Source organism: Myxine glutinosa, chromosome 2 (assembly GCF_964187855.1).
Source record: "Myxine glutinosa chromosome 2, kmMyxGlut1.1, whole genome shotgun sequence".
NCBI classification, from domain to species: Eukaryota; Metazoa; Chordata; class Myxini; order Myxiniformes; family Myxinidae; genus Myxine; species Myxine glutinosa.
In genome coordinates, this window is record NC_136262.1 from 215,495,118 (window position 1) to 215,511,443 (window position 16,326).

General features: G+C 43.8%; 1 protein-coding gene across 2 annotated transcripts in view; it reads left to right on the plus strand.

The window, feature by feature from the left end:
- The first annotated feature begins 14,941 nt into the window (after nt 1–14,941).
- LOC137420849 (ectonucleoside triphosphate diphosphohydrolase 2) overlaps nt 14,942–16,326 on the plus strand; it is a 98,376-nt gene continuing 96,991 nt past the window's right edge. Inside the window, exon 1 of one of the 2 annotated variants that reach the window (XM_068106291.2) lies at nt 14,942–15,068. The gene's annotated coding sequence lies outside the window, so the exon portion shown is untranslated. The remainder of the gene's footprint in view (nt 15,069–16,326) is intronic. The other variant, XM_068106292.2, reaches the window with a different exon arrangement.

Sequence of the window (16,326 nt, forward strand, 5' to 3'; positions counted from 1 at the left end):
AGCGTTCTTTACAATGAGCCATGTCTCAATTTTTTCTATTCAGCACTTTCGGAGATATAGAGGTGCAATGTTTTTCGGTTTTTCCAAGATGGTGGCCGAACCACGTGACCAATGACCTCATCATTATATTTTTTTCCCGACCAGTATATGCCGACATGGCGCTCAAGAAATTGCATCTTGATTGGATGAAGTTTTGTACTTGTCGAATTATTGAATTACTAGCCGAAACCCGTGGAACATCCACGGAAGGGAGGATGTGGTGTATGGATAGAGTGTACCATTATGGATGGCACAGGGGATTTGCTTGTCTGAGTAAGAATTAGGAAGAAAGATGAGAATGAAGAGTGCGTATATGAACAACGATCGCCGACACCGGCACAAATACATGCTCTGGATTGTCCACTCAGTGGACGGCTTGCTTTCGCCTTCGCCTGTCCAATCAGCGGATGGCTTGCTTCGCCTTTGCCCAGCAGACGACAATACGATGGCGTCGTATCGGCAGTTAATCAGATGCTTTTGGGCCCCAACGTCGGCTAATTCAGATTTTTCGAGTATGGCTGTACGTGATAAACAAAGAGCGCGGTTCGTAGATCGTAAATCCATTAGTGCCGTGGGCATCGGGTCACTGGGTGCTGCGTAAAAGGGATAACAAAGTCGAGTCCTTACGCTATTATTATATAGACTAGCCGAAACCCATGGAACATCCACGGAAGGGAGGATGTGGTGTATGGATAGAGTGTACCATTATGGATGGCATAGGGGAGCGCTCATGGGATCTTCTTCTTCCGTTAAGCTCCAATTTTTTCTCTTTAAGTTAAGTCCAATCAGTCCTCTCTGCTCGAAGTGCTCAGGCCATGCCTTCCCGCTCTCATACTTTTATTTCCATTCGGTGTAGAAAGAGATTGACATATCGTTCGTCTGTTTTCAGCTCGTTATCTTTAAGCTTCCTTACGTCTTGCCACCTGCTACACCTCTCTGAGTTACGAGGATTTATGCAACGCACCCCGAGTATCGCAACGTCACTCAATTTAACTTTATTAAAATGACGATAAAGACCTTTCCTTATATATCGTAATTTAAAATGTTCAAGGGAATAAAAAGACCATTTGGTTCACACCACCCATGTTCACACCACTCGACTGTCCAATCAGCGGATGGCTCGCTTCGCCTTCGCCCAGCAGACGCCAATACGATGGCGTCGTAAGATGGTGTCGTATCGGCAGTTAATCGGATGCTTTTGGGCCCCAACGTTGGCTAATTCAGATTTTTCGAGTATGTCTGTACGTGATAAACAAAGAGCGCGGTTCGTAGATCGTAAATCCATTAGTGCCGTGGGTATCGGGTCACTGGGTGCGGCATAAAAGGGATAACAAAGTCGAGTCCTTACGGTATTATTATATAGACTAGCCGAAACCTGTGGAACATCCTCGGAAGGGAGGATGTGGCGTATGGATAGAGTGTACCATTATGGATGGCATAGGGGATAGATGGTAAATCCATTAGTGCCGTGGGCATCGGGTCACTGGGTGCGGCGTAAAAGGGATAACAAAGTCGAGTCCTTACGCTATTATTATATAGATGGTATTATTATATAGATACTCCCTGTCGATGTGCTTCTGTGGTAATCGCGAATATGAGTCACATACACGGTCACAGTGCCTGACGTCACTGTGACCGTGTTTTGATTAATAAATCTACGAGTCACAAAACATGAACCGAACTCACCTCAAGCAGTAAAAAGGTGCAAATCGCTCCTAGAAACCACCTCATCTCTTCAGACCTCAACACACCTCGATAAGTGACGGCAGCGCTCATGGGATCTTCTTCTTCCGTTAAGCCCCAATTTTTCTCTTTAAGTTAAGTCCAATCAGTCCTCTCTGTTCGAAGTGCTCAGGCCATGCCTTCCCGCTCTCATACTTTTATTTCCGTTCGGTGTAGAAAGAGATTGACATATCGTTCGTCTGTTTTCAGCTCGTTATCTTTAAGCTTCCTTACGTCTCGCCACCTGCTACACCTCTCTGAGTTATGAGGATTTATGCAACGCACCCCGAGTATCGCAACGTCACTCCATTTAACTTTATTAAAATGACGATAAAGACGTTTCCTTATATATCCTAATTTAAAATGTTCAAGGGAATAAAAAGACCATTTGGTTCACACCACCCATTATCACACCACTCGACTGTCCAATCAGCGGACGGTTCGCTTCGCCTTCGCCCAGCAGACGCCAATACGATGGCGTCGTAAGATGGCGTCATATCGGCAGTTAATCGGATGCTTTTGGGTCCCAACGTCGGCTAATTCAGATGTTTCGAGTGTGGCTGTCCGTGATAAACAAAGAGCGCGGTTCGTAGATCGTAAATCCATGAGTGCCATGGGCATCGGGTCACTGGGTGTGGCGTAAAAGGGATAACAAAGTCGAGTCCTTACGGTATTATTATATAGATGACGTCATAATGGAGGCCTTGGGCCGAGAGAGTTAAAAATTGGGCACAGTCTATTGCAGGGCAAGACAAATATGTGTGTAAAGTATGGCCATTCTATGTGCAATGGTGTAGACGTAGTACTGCGCACAAACAGACAGACAGACAAACAAACAGACAAACAGATGAAAAATCGGTCAGAGACCGAGGACTTGCCGGAATGTACTTTTTTTATCGGCCATTTTGGATCAACTTTTTCGGCTTTTCCAAGATGGCGGCTGAACCACGTGACCGATGACGTCATCATTATTTGTTTTCTAAACTAATTTATTCCTAGATTATGCTCAAGAAATTTCATCTTGATCGATGAAGTTTTGCACTTGTCGAATTATGACGCCATAATGGAGGCACCTATGACATCATCATTACCATATTTTATTCCCCATGGAGAATTCTTTACAATGAGCCATGTCTCAATTTTTTTTATTCAGCACTTTCGGAGATATAGAGTTGCAAATTTTTTCGGTTTTTAAAAGATGGCGGCCAAACCACGTGACCGATGACGTCATTATTATTATTTTTTCTCCACCAGTTTATGCCGACATGGCGCTCAAGAAATTGCATCTTGATTGGATGAAGTTTTGTACTTGTCGAATTATCGAATTATGACGTCATAATGGAGGCCTTGGACCTAGAGAGTTAAAAATTTGGCACAGTCTATTCCAGGGCAAGACACATATGTGTGTAAAGTATGGCGATTCTATGTGCAACGATGTAGACGTAGTACTGCGCACAAACAGTTAGACAGACAAACAGACAAACAGACAGACAGACAAACCAACCAACGAACATACTTGCCGGAATATTTTCCGGCAAGTAACAAACCAACCAACCAATCAACATACTTGCCGGAATCTATTCTGGCAAGTTACAAACCAACCAACCAAAATACTTGCCGGAATCTTTTCCGGCAAGTAACAAGAAATATGTCGTGCATAGCACGATACTTGCGAAATCCCTAAAACAAGTTGTTGGCCTATGATGACCTCAAAAATAATTGGTGGTTGAATTCAGTGACCTGGTATGCAAAGCCTGTTCAAATTTCAAGTCAATCAGATGAAAATTGAGGATTTTAGAAATTCGGCCGATGTTGACCTCAAAAATACTTGGTGGTTGAATTCAGTGTCCAGATATGCAAATCCTCTTAAAATTTCAAGTCAATCGGATGAAAATTGAGGATTTTAGAAATCGGACAAAAGTGGTGACCTTTGGCCTATGTTGACCTCTTGACCTTTTGACCCCCAAAACAATAGGCTTCTTGCTTATGACCAACCCTACCATTTGGTGAAGTTTCGTGAAGATTGGTTGAAAATTGTGAACTGTAGGCGACTGATATACAGACAGACAGACAAACAAACAGACAGACACAGACAGACAGACAAACAGACAGAGACAAACAAACAAACAGACAGACACAGACAGACAGACAAACAGACAAACAGACAGAGACAAACAAACAAATAGACAGACAGACAGACAGACAGACAGACAGACAAAGAGACAGAATAACGCACAAGACTAACCAATATACTTGAAAAATCTTCGTTTTTCGCAAGTAACAAACAAACAGACAGCGGTGAAAACATAACCTCCGTCCACCTTTGGTGGCGGAGGTAATAAAAATTTGCAATAATAATAAGGATAATAACATGACTCCCTGCCGCTCCCATAGTGAGAGGGTGGACTAGTAATTAAAATGCATGTTAATTAAAAAACTGGTTCGTTTTGGGATTGTGGATTTTGATATTAGCATTCATTATACGATTGACTCATGAATTCAAATGTTTCCATGTTGCCGCAAGAGGTGTGCCACGGGAATGATTTTCTGGGCACATATTGGGGGCACGCCTCATGGTCTATGGGTGAAAGTAGAATAGCCAATTATACAACACTTATTTATAATACCAACTTATACAACAATTATACCAACTTATACCAAATTATCTTTTACCAAATTAACTTTACAAAAATTAGCTTTTACCAACTTATACCAAATTAACTTATACCAAATTAGTATTATACCAAATTAGCTTTGATAATACCAACTTATACAACAACAATACTTATACAACAATTATACAAAATTAAGTACCCAATGTATACAACCCGTTTGAACCCTTAAATACTACAGGAAAAGGATTACAAGAAAAAAATGGGATGAAGACCAGGAAAGAGACATTCAATTCTTGAAGATGACCACAAAGGTAATGGGATGACCACAAGGGTATGGGATGACCACAAAGGTAAAAGGATGACCACAAAGGTAATGGGATGACCACAAAGGTAATAGGATGACCACAAGGGTATGGGATGACCACAAAGGTAATAGGAAGACCACAAAGGTAATGGGATGACCACAAAGGTAATGGGATGACCATAAGGGTATGGAGTCGCATAATGACTGATATATATATAAGAGCATCACGCTTGATCAGCCGGTTCGTGAAAGACTTGGGCCAAAAATTCTCCACCCGGACTAACTCCCGAACAATTGTTTATACGTGTGAGTAAAGCGGATAAACTTGGACGCATGGAGTGAAAATCGGTGATAATCATCACCATTCAGTATTCCCCATACGGTGCAGCAACCAGTTTGTAAATTTCAACACACGATGATTTCGTTGGAGCAACAATTTCGCAATTATTCCCCGTTCAGCTTATCTCACTCGCCGCCATCTTGATTAGCATCACGTGACGCATTGATTGGGGTTTATTTTGTCCGCAAAGTCGAGGCACCTGGAAGAGCTGAGGGTGGAAATCCGCGAAACAAACCAAGAACAGGGTACAGGAGACACAGCAAAGTCTCTTCGAGGCAGAATAGGTAAGGGGAAGTGATACGGGTGGTGAACAATCTGAATATAATCCGCACAATTATTCCCACGTTTCTTGTGGTGTTGGCCGGGGCAACCTTGGCTCCCTTTTTTCACGAACCAGCTGGCCAGGCCTGACGTTCGACTAAGATTGAGGCAAAATAATTTGTAATTTGTTCAGGGTGCCGGCGATAGCTTGCATACTCTTCGCGAAGTACACCAATGGTTACCTACGCCATAAAGTATAAACACAAGTACGGTATTGTAAACACAATATAAGTTGTTATTATTGATATTATTGACGATAAAATATTTCCAGCATTGCTGGGCAACGCCGGGCCCCTCGTCCCACTCCCATGCCTTCCAGGCCTGGGTGTTAGTCTATGGCCTTGTGCAATTGCAACGATCCCAGGTAGCTATATAACCACAACAACAACAACAACAACAACAACAACATGCATTTTAAGGCCATTTTCCCTGCAAGAGCGGGGGTTAGCCTTGCGGTCCCCATGACAATCTTCTCCATTTTGCCCTATTTTCTGCATCTCTCCTTGTTAACCCCCTTGCCCGCATTTCTTCTTCCACCATCTTCAGCCAAGTCTTTCTCGGTCTTCCCCGTCCTCTACTTCCTTCTACATTCATTTCCATCACTCTTCTCAACCAGTCACTTTCATCCTTCCTCAACACATGACCAAACCATCTCAACCTGTTCCTCTTCACAGCATCAATCACAGGCTCTATTCCCATCATCTTTCGCAATTCATCATTTGTCTTCCTCTCTCTCAATGATACTCCGCACATCCACCGAACCATTCGCATTCCCACCCTTTCCAGCCTTCGTTGCTGCTCTACGTTCATTACCCATGTCTCGCTCCCATAAATCATAACACTTCTCACACATGCAGCATACACCTTTCCCTTCAGCTTCAACGACACTCCCCTCCTCATCAGCACGCCACTCAGTTCCTGAAACTTCTTCCATGCACATCTCACTCGAGCAACCGTTGCCGAGTCTGATCCACCTTCTCCATTCAGCATGTCTCCGAGGTAGCAAAATGTTTTCACACCTTCCAGCTTCATGCCGTCTCCAAGATCCAACTCAACATTTCCTCCATCTGCAGCTCCCTCTGTGCACACCTTACATTTGAATGTAGCTGCCACACTGGTTAATGACCCTCTCAGACCACTACATTTTTGATGAACCCACTCAGCGCACATTGTACATTGAATGGAGTTCACTCCGACACCCTTCCTGCACACAGCACATGGCCACTTCCCAGTTCTTTCCACCTCACCACATGCTTTACCACTTGCCATCACCTTCATCTTTCCGATATTCACCTTCAGACCTTTTGTCTCCATACATTCCTTCCACTTGTTCATCTTTTCCTTCAGTCCATCCATACTTTCCGCAATCAACACCAGATCATCTGCATACAACAACTCCCATGGTAAACCCTCCTTTACGTTCTGAGCCAGCACCTCTCCATCACAACTACAAATAGTAGTGGACTTAGTACCGACCCCTGATGCACTCCCACCTTCACCTCAAACTCACCACTGTTCCCGTCCTTCGTCCTTACAGCTGTGTACGCTATTTTGTACATTGCCATCACTACTCTGACCAACCATTCCTCCACTCCTAACTTCCTCAATGCACATGTCAATACTTAGTGTGGAACCCTATCGAATGCTTTCTCCAGATCAACAAACCCAAGAAACAACTTCTTCCTCTTCTCCATGTACTTCTCCTGCAACCGCCTCACAATAAAGAGCCTCACGCACCTCAACTGCAACCTCACGCATCTGTCGTTCCTCTTCCTGGCATAAATCCAAACTGCATTTTGTCGATTTTCACCTTCTTCCTTATCCTCCTCTCCAACACCCTTTCCAATACCTTCATTCCATGCTCCAATAACTTTATCGTTCGGTACGAGCCACATTCCAGAGGATCACCTTTCCCGTGTATAGAGGGACGAGGGTACTCAGTTCCCAATCCACTGGAATGCGGCCTTCTTTCACCACCAGATTGCAGATCTCTGTCATTCTCTTCACACCCCAAATTCCTGCTGCCTTCAACATATCTCCCACAACTCCCGTCAGCCCTCCCGCTTTTCTACTCTTCATTGCTTTTATCGCTTCCTCAACTTCCTTCTCAGTTATCTTCTCTGCCGGTCCTAAAACTGGGTTACTCTCTATATTGCCATCCCATTCATTCTCTGTATTCAACAGCATTTCCATATATCTTTTCCATCTTCCTTTATATTCCATCTGGGTCCACAACGATTTGTCCCACTTCATCCATCAAGCAGCTCACCCCCATCACATCACACCTCTCTTTCGCTATCTGCTTTGCAATCCTGAATACCACTCTCTGAACCTCTTCCGAATCCAAGCGTTCTCTGAACATTTTCCTACATGCCTCCTACCTCTTTCTTTGGGCCTTTGCTACCTCTTTCTTTTCAGCCTTCTTGGCTGCCTTATAACTTTCATGCTCTGCTTTTTCTGCTCCCGTACCCTTCACCTTCTGCCACTCCTTGAACTTATTCCTCTTCTCGTCAATCCTCTTTCCAACTTCATCATCCCACCACAATGTTTCCGAGTGCCTCGGTGGTCCTTTTGTCCATCCACATATCTCACCAACGGCTCCCAACAGACTATCTTTCATTGACATCCAACCACTTTCAAGCTCAACCACATCATCCTCTACCCGACTCAGCCTCTCTTTTAATGCCTCCCTTACTGTCACCCCTTTCAACCTCCACCCCTTCATTCTTGGTTGGTACTTCACCCGCCGAGCTCTCCTCGCACCTTTCACCTTTATGTCGCAGACAACCAAGTGGTGCTGTGAAACAGCCTCCTCCCCCGGGATCACCTTTGTGTCCCGGAGGTGCCCTCTATCTCGCCTATGCACCATGAGGTAGTCAACGGTTGTCGTCGACCCACCTGACGTGTATGTAACGAGCTTATTATCCTCTTTCTGGAACTGAGTATTACAAATCAACAAATCAGCTCCATCAGCAAACTCCAAAATCCTTTCACCTTCTCCATATCTCACACCATATCCGTAACCCCCATGAACTCCCTCAAAACCGTCCATACTCCTTCCCACATGTCCATTTAGGTCTCCTCCTACCACAACAACTTCCTCATCTTTCACGTTTTCCATCAGCTTCTCTATCGCACACCAGAACTTGTCCTTCTCTTCATTGCTCCGACCAACCTGCGGAGCATATCCCGAGATGACGTTCACCAAGAGCTTTCCAAAAATCATTTTCTCCATCATCAACCTATCACTCTAGTCACACTCACCACACTGTCTACAAACCCCTCAGAAAACAGGACCATTCACGCCCTCCGGGCACCCTTGCCACACAAACTTGTATTTCTGTCCCTACTATTTCACCATTCTCACACCACTTCCCTTCCATCTCGTCTCTTGCACACAACATATGTCCACTCTTCTTCTGACCAATACTTCCACCACTTCTCCTGATCTCCCTGTCATTGTCCCTACATTCCATGTCCCAAACCTCAGAAACCGATCTCCACTTCGGGCTGTACCCTGCCCATATATAGATGTAATTGTCATGGTTCTCTTTTTGAGGCAATGTTTTTATGGCCGGATGCAGGTATATAACCACGATATGTTATATATGCACATAAGCTGTACGCATGTTTCTGCTTCATGTATGTTAATCGGGTTCGTCGGCGGAGACATTATGTTTTTTGGTTGTCCATCCGGCTGTCTGTCTGTCTGTCTGTCTGTCCGTCCATGTGTCCATGCGTGATAGGTTTTTGTTACCACCATAACTTGAGAACAGCTGAAGGGATATTGGTCAAACTTGGTGCAGGTATGTATAATGAGGTAAAGATGAACTGATGAGATTTAGGGGTCACGAGGTCAAAGGTCAGAGGTGTCCCGTTAGGTAAAAATCCTATTACCGCGATAACCTGTGAACCAGTGATGGGATTGTATGACCAAAGTTGGTACCATGTATTAATCCCATGTATTATGATGTAAAGATGAACTGATCAGGCTTTGGGGTCAAGAGGTCAAAGGTCAGAATCTTTAATAGGTTTATATCTTGAGAACGGCTGAAGGGATATATTAAACTTCGTACAGGTGTGTATAATGAGGTAAAGATGAACTGATCAGATTTGGGGTCACGATGTCAAAGGTCAGAGGTGTCCCGTTAGGTAAAAAATCCTATTACCACAATAACCTGTGAACCAGTGATGGATTGTACGACCAAAGTTGGTACCATGTATTAATCCCATGTATTATGATGTAAAGATGAACTGATCAAGTTTTGGGGTCAAGAGGTCAAAGGTCAGAGTCTTTAATAGGTTTATATCTTGAGAATGGCTGAAGGGATATATCAAACTTGGTACAGGTATGTATGACGATGTAAAGATGAACTGATTAGATTTTGGGGTCAAGAGGTCAAAGGTCATCTCTGGTAAAAAAAAAAACATCCTGTTACCAGAATAAGTATATATTATGATATTCTTATTATTATTATAAATTATTATATTATTATAATGTATTATATCATTATTATAAAAGATGAACCAATTAGATTTCTGCACCAAAGGTCAGAGGTCATGTCAGGTAAAAAGGTGATACTTGAGAACAGCTGAAGGGATTTAAATCAAACTTGGTACAGTTATGTATAATGATGTAAGATGAACTTATTAGATTTTGGGGTCATGATGTTAAAGGTAATCTTTGGTAAAAATCCTGTTACCATGATAACCTGTGAACCAGTGATGGGATTTTGACCAAAGTTGGTACAAGTGTGTATAATGATGTAAAGATGAACTTATTCGATTTTGGGGTCATGATGTTAAAGGTCATCTTCGATAATAAATAAAAAAAAATCCTGTTACCACGATAACCTGTGAACCAGTGATGGGATTTTGACCAAAGTTGGTACAAGTGTGTATAATGATGTAAAGATGAACTTATTAGATTTTGGGGTCATGATGTTAAAGGTAATCTTTGGTTAAAAAAAAAAAAAAAAAATCCTCTTACCATGATAACCTGTGAACCAGTGATGGGATTTTGACCAAAGTTCGTACACGTATACATAATGATGTAAAGATGAACTTATCAGATTTTGGGGTCATGATGTTAAAGGTCATTTTTGGTTAAAAAAAAAAAAAAAAATCCTGTTACCATGATAACCTGTGAACCAGTGATGGGATTTTGACCAAAGTTGGTACAAGTGTGTATAATGATGTAAAGATGAACTGATTAGATTTTGGGGTCATGATGTTAAAGGTCATCTTTGGTAAAAAAAAAATAAATCCTGTTACCATGATAACCTGTGAACCAGTGATGGGATTTTGACCAAAGTTGGTACAAGTGTGTATAATGATGTAAAGATGAACTTATTCGATTTTGGGGTCATGATGTTAAAGGTAATCTTTGGTAAAAAAACCCCAAAAAAAACCTCTTACCACGATAACCTGTGAACCAGTGATGGGATTTTGACCAAAGTTGGTACAAGTATACATAATGATGTAAAGATGAACTTATTAGATTTTGGGGTCATGATGTTAAAGGTCATCTTTGGTTTAAAAAAAAAAAATCCTGTTACCATGATAACCTGTGAACGAGTGATGGGATTTTGACCAAAGTTGGTACAAGTATACATAATGATGTAAAGATGAATTTATTCGATTTTGGGGTCATGATGTCAAAGGTCATCTTTGGTAAAAATCCTGTTACCACGATAACCTGTGAACCAGTGATGGGATTTGACCAAAGTTGGCACAAATATGTATAATGACGCAAAGGTGAACTGATTTAATTTTGGAGCCAAGAGGTCAAATGTCAGTCTGTAATAGATTTTCGTTACTGTGATAACTTAAGAACAGCTGAAGGGAACCAAGTCAAACTTGGTACAAGTATGTATAATGATGCAAAGATGAACTGGTTAGATTATGGGGTCGAGAGGTCAAAGGTCAGAGGTTCCGTTTGGTAAAAATTCTGTTACCGAACTAACTTGTGGACCAGTGATGGGATTTTGACCAAACTTTGTATAAGTATATATTAAAATGAAAAGATGAACCGATTAGATTTCTGCATCAAAGGTCAGAGGTCATGTCAGGTACAAATGTGATACTTGAGAACAGCTGCATCGATTTAAATCAAATTTGGTACAAGTATGTATAATGATGTAATAATGTGGGCAGAGGGATATCGGTCTCAACGTCGCGACGTCCAAGAGTGTCGTTGCAGTTTTATTTTTGGCACTAAGGCCACATTATACACCGCCCAAATTAAGGAACGTCTATTGTGTTTGCTGATGATATTGAACTGAAGCATGGTCGGGGAGACGTATTGCAAAGCAATTTTCCCTCTTGTTTTTTATCTCACTTTTGTCAATATAAATGTCTGTCAAACTTTGATTGAAGTGGTAATAAGTTTTGAATCTACGAATCTACAATCTACATAAATAGTTCCAAGATTATTTTTTCATCACTTTTTTTTCAGTGAGAAATGTATCACCTATATATATATTTTTTTATTTATTTATTTTTTTTTTTTTTTTGTATACAAGATCGAGGCTCGTGAAAGAGCGAACATTAATCACACAGAAAGACAAACCGACACATAAAACATATAACATCGGGAGCGGTAGACAAGATGGGGAAAGAGGGGGAAGGACACAAACACAACATTTGAGAGCAGGGACCGAGAGACATGGAGACATCGAGAGATCTGAGAGAGGGCGAGGGCTTTGGGGGGGGGGGCATGGGAAGGGGGCGGTGGGAGAGGTATAAAACATATGGACACTGCCAGGACTTCCAGGAAAGAAGTTGGAATTTCAAACAAGGTGGATCTGGGGTGAATTAGCGGGGGTAGAAAAGATCAAGGTTTTGGATGGGGGAAGATAAGAGATGGTGGTGAACAGCTGTTTTAAAGACCTGGAGGGAGGAGTGGGATTGAAGGGAGTGAGGGAGTTTGTTCCAGAGGCGGGAGAAAAGTGGAATGAAAGAGTGAAGGTGAGCAGAGAGCCGAGATTTCGGCAGTTTAACCATCAGAGGGTTGCTGGCAGATCTTGTGCGACCTGTAGGAATATTTGGGGGACAGAGCACAGAGAGAGCTGGGGGTGCAAGGCCGGAGAGGAGTCGGTAAAAGACAGAAAGACCACCTACCTGCCTGCGGTGAGTGAGTGAAAGGCCCTCAGAGATAGCTTCATCGCGGGAGATTCCAATAATTCTGAAAGCTTTGGTTTCAACAGCGTGAAGCCGAGCTAGGTGTGAGGCAGGAGCACCGGCCCATAGGGGAGAACAGTATTCCATTGAGCTGCGGATGAAAGCCTTGTATGTGGTGAGGAGCTCAGGTGTGCCGAGGAAGGACTTCGCACGACGGAGGATGCCCAGTCGGCGACTGGCTTTGGAGGCCAGCTTGGAAATGTGGTTTTCCCAAGAAAGATCATGGCAGATAGTGAGACCCAAAATCTTGAGCGACAGAACTTCTTGGAGAGGATTGTTGAGAAAGTAGATGGGAGGGTTGTCCAGTCGATCTTTTCGGAGAGACATAGTAAGAGTGTGAGATTTGTCAGGATTGAAATTTTAATTATAATGAATTTTTTTATTATAATGAATGAATTATAATTATAAAATGAATTTTAATTATAATGTGATTTTTCTGCTTTATGTTGCGATTGTTATGTATTGCTTGTAAGTGGTAAAAGTCATAAATAACAAAAATAACCCCAAGATGTCTGTCAATTTTATCCTGTAATTTTTTTAAAAATTTGAACCACTTCCGTATTTGGTCAGCAAAGAAAGCCAAGGTTTGTCCCAACGAGCTGATATAAAACCTGCATGCGAGGTGCATTCAGGTCACATAGTGACATAGCCAAGGTGGTACTAGTCTAGTAGGAAGACTAGGTCCCCCTGCACCCCCCGGAGATATACTTCTAATCAGTGTTTCTAGATTGGAAAAAATGTGTAGAAAATGACTAGCTATGGCCCCAAGCTGAAACAATGTCCCACATACCATTTTTATGCAAATTACTGCTGCAAATTTTATGCAAAATTATGCAAATTTTATGCAAATTTTTGATGAGGAGTAGAGTTGAGGGGTCTTTGAGGGCTTCATCGAGGTGCTCTCGGTTGCAAGACTGGGTCATTCTGAGAAGCACAGCAGGGTCAGAGATCATGATGTTCTCCTCCTCAGTGAATCTCTCCATCAACAGCCTCTCCATTGCCTCACACACTGTTTTGAGGCAAAAGAGGGACTTTGCGTAGGCCTTTCCACTGAGAACACCTTTGAGAGATCCACTTGTTACTAGTTGTGCCTCAAAGAGAATCTCTGCATATCCAGAACCACGCATCTTGTGTCCAGTGAGCATCCCGATGTAGTTCATGGATGTGTGGAAGGGTCCAATCGTTACTACATGACTAGCAAATTCATTTGGCCAGCGCCAGATGATGGGAAGGGCTTTCATGCAGACACCCAGATCAAATGTATTCAGGACCCATCTCTGACCCACCTCAGCAGTTGCTGCCTCGGAACGCTTCAGTAGCTCACGAACAACTGCGTTGTCTGTGATCGGTCTGTGCCTGGTGCCTGCATGGCATGGCAATGGCCTGCAGCCTGTGCCTGGGCTAGGGGGTTTCACCTCTGCAACTGGTTCTCCCCCACCCAGCAAATCAACAGTCGACTACTGCACGCCTATCCACCAACCGATCACAGACAACGCAGTTGTTCGTGAGCTACTGAAGCGTTCCGAGGCAGCAACTGCTGAGGTGGGTCAGAGATGGGTCCTGAATACATTTGATCTGGGTGTCTGCATGAAAGCCCTTCCCATCATCTGGCGCTGGCCAAATGAATTTGCTAGTCATGTAGTAACGATTGGACCCTTCCACACATCCATGAACTACATCGGGATGCTCACTGGACACAAGATGCGTGGTTCTGGATATGCAGAGATTCTCTTTGAGGCACAACTAGTAACAAGTGGATCTCTCAAAGGTGTTCTCAGTGGAAAGGCCTACGCAAAGTCCCTCTTTTGCCTCAAAACAGTGTGTGAGGCAATGGAGAGGCTGTTGATGGAGAGATTCACTGAGGAGGAGAACATCATGATCTCTGACCCTGCTGTGCTTCTCAGAATGACCCAGTCTTGCAACCGAGAGCACCTCGATGAAGCCCTCAAAGACCCCTCAACTCTACTCCTCATCAAAAATTTGCATAAAATTTGCATAATTTTGCATAAAATTTGCAGCAGTAATTTGCATAAAAATGGTATGTGGGACATTTTTTCAGCTTGGGGCCATAGCTAGTCATTTTCTACACATTTTTTCCAATCTAGAAACACTGATTAGAAGTATATCTCCGGGGGGTGCAGGGGGACCTAGTCTTCCTACTAGACTATACGGGTTCTTGCGCCTACGTAAAATGAGAATTAGGAGGACGGACGAATACGTGCAGGTTAGTTGTGTGTGTACACGGTCATGGGTCCGGTTTGTACAGCCCATCGAAGTGACATACATTGTACATGCATCCACTGATGATCCACAGTCAAGGAATGCTCGCCCAGCTCAGCTCAGCCTTGGCCCTTGGAAGACGCAGAGTGGGCGTGTCCTACGGGAGGAGGCGGGTCGAGGAGCGTGGGCGGAGCGAGTGGGCGTGGCTGTGCTTCAACGGGCTCCGTGAGGTTTGCTTTGGCGCAGAGAGCCGTGCGTGCTGCGCCGGGACGTTGCGGGACGAGTTCTCTCTCTACTTTCCGCGTGAATCCAGGAGTCACTGAAGGTGAGAGTTACCATCAATTGCCACGTGATGCTGCGTGCTTGGCGGCGCTAAGTTTTGGGCTTCGCTTATCGCGATGTTCGCATCCACGTGTTTGGAACACGTAAAGCCCTTCAGGTCCACATTATGCGGGATGTCCTCCTGACCGCACGGGTGGAAACGCCGTGGCCCGTGAATCCACCGCCTGCGTTGCCGAATTGCTCCCCCGTTATGAGAACTGGAGGTTTGCAGTGACCGCGCCCCTGACTTCTGCCAGGGTGCGTTTTTACGCATTAGGTGTGTGCGGAGTGTGCGAGCAAGTCGATTACGTCAGTGGTGCAATGTTTGTAGGACAGGTAAAATTAAGGTGTGGTGGCACACATTTACTCTGAATATGACAAACACGGTAGCTGTTCATGTGCTGATCATTTTCACCATAGCATGCGTGGTTGGGCGCAATTCGAAATTACAACAATTATGTGAGGTCTATGAAATGATACTTCAAAATGAGCTTGTTTTTACCATGTTGTGAATTTTAGAACAAGACCTGTCCATAGGATACTGCACTAGATTATTGAAGGCCACTCCTTTTGCATATGGATGGGTCCACTCCGACACATGATACTCCAATGGATCATTTATCCCAGTAAGCTGGTACTCATTTTGCCAATCTCAGGAGGATGACATGCTCAATCAACCCACCTGGTGTTAATTCAACGGCTGACAGGTGGGTTTAACTCAGGACCCTGAGATCTCAAGCCAGCCACCTTAACCGTAAAGCCAACACCAGGCTTTCACAAGATTATTGAGGGTGTGTTAACGGTCATGATAAGGAGATTGCTAAACATCAATTTGTATTATAGCCTACACATGCCAAACAAGTGAAACACTTCCTTTTTTTATTTTCACCTCGATGGGGAAAGTGAGGGGGGATGGGGGCAGTCTGATGGGTCCAGCTCCCGCCATCTGATACATGGATTTGCGGTCTATGCCTAGGACGTGGAAAGCCCGCTTCAACCGGCCGTCCTGCAGAGTCGTTTTGTATGAAAACTTTTTTTTTTTTTGGTATAAAACTCATTCGCCCTCAAAGCCTGGTGTTGGCTTCGTGGTTCGGGTGCCGGCTTGGGATCCTAGGATCCTGGGTTCGAATCCCGGTCGATCGCTGAATTAACGCCAGGGGGGTTGACTCAGCCTGTCATCCTTCCGATGTTGGCAAATTGAGTACCAGCTCACTGGTGATTCCCTGTGTGTCGCAAGAGGCGACTAACAGGGTTGGCGGCAG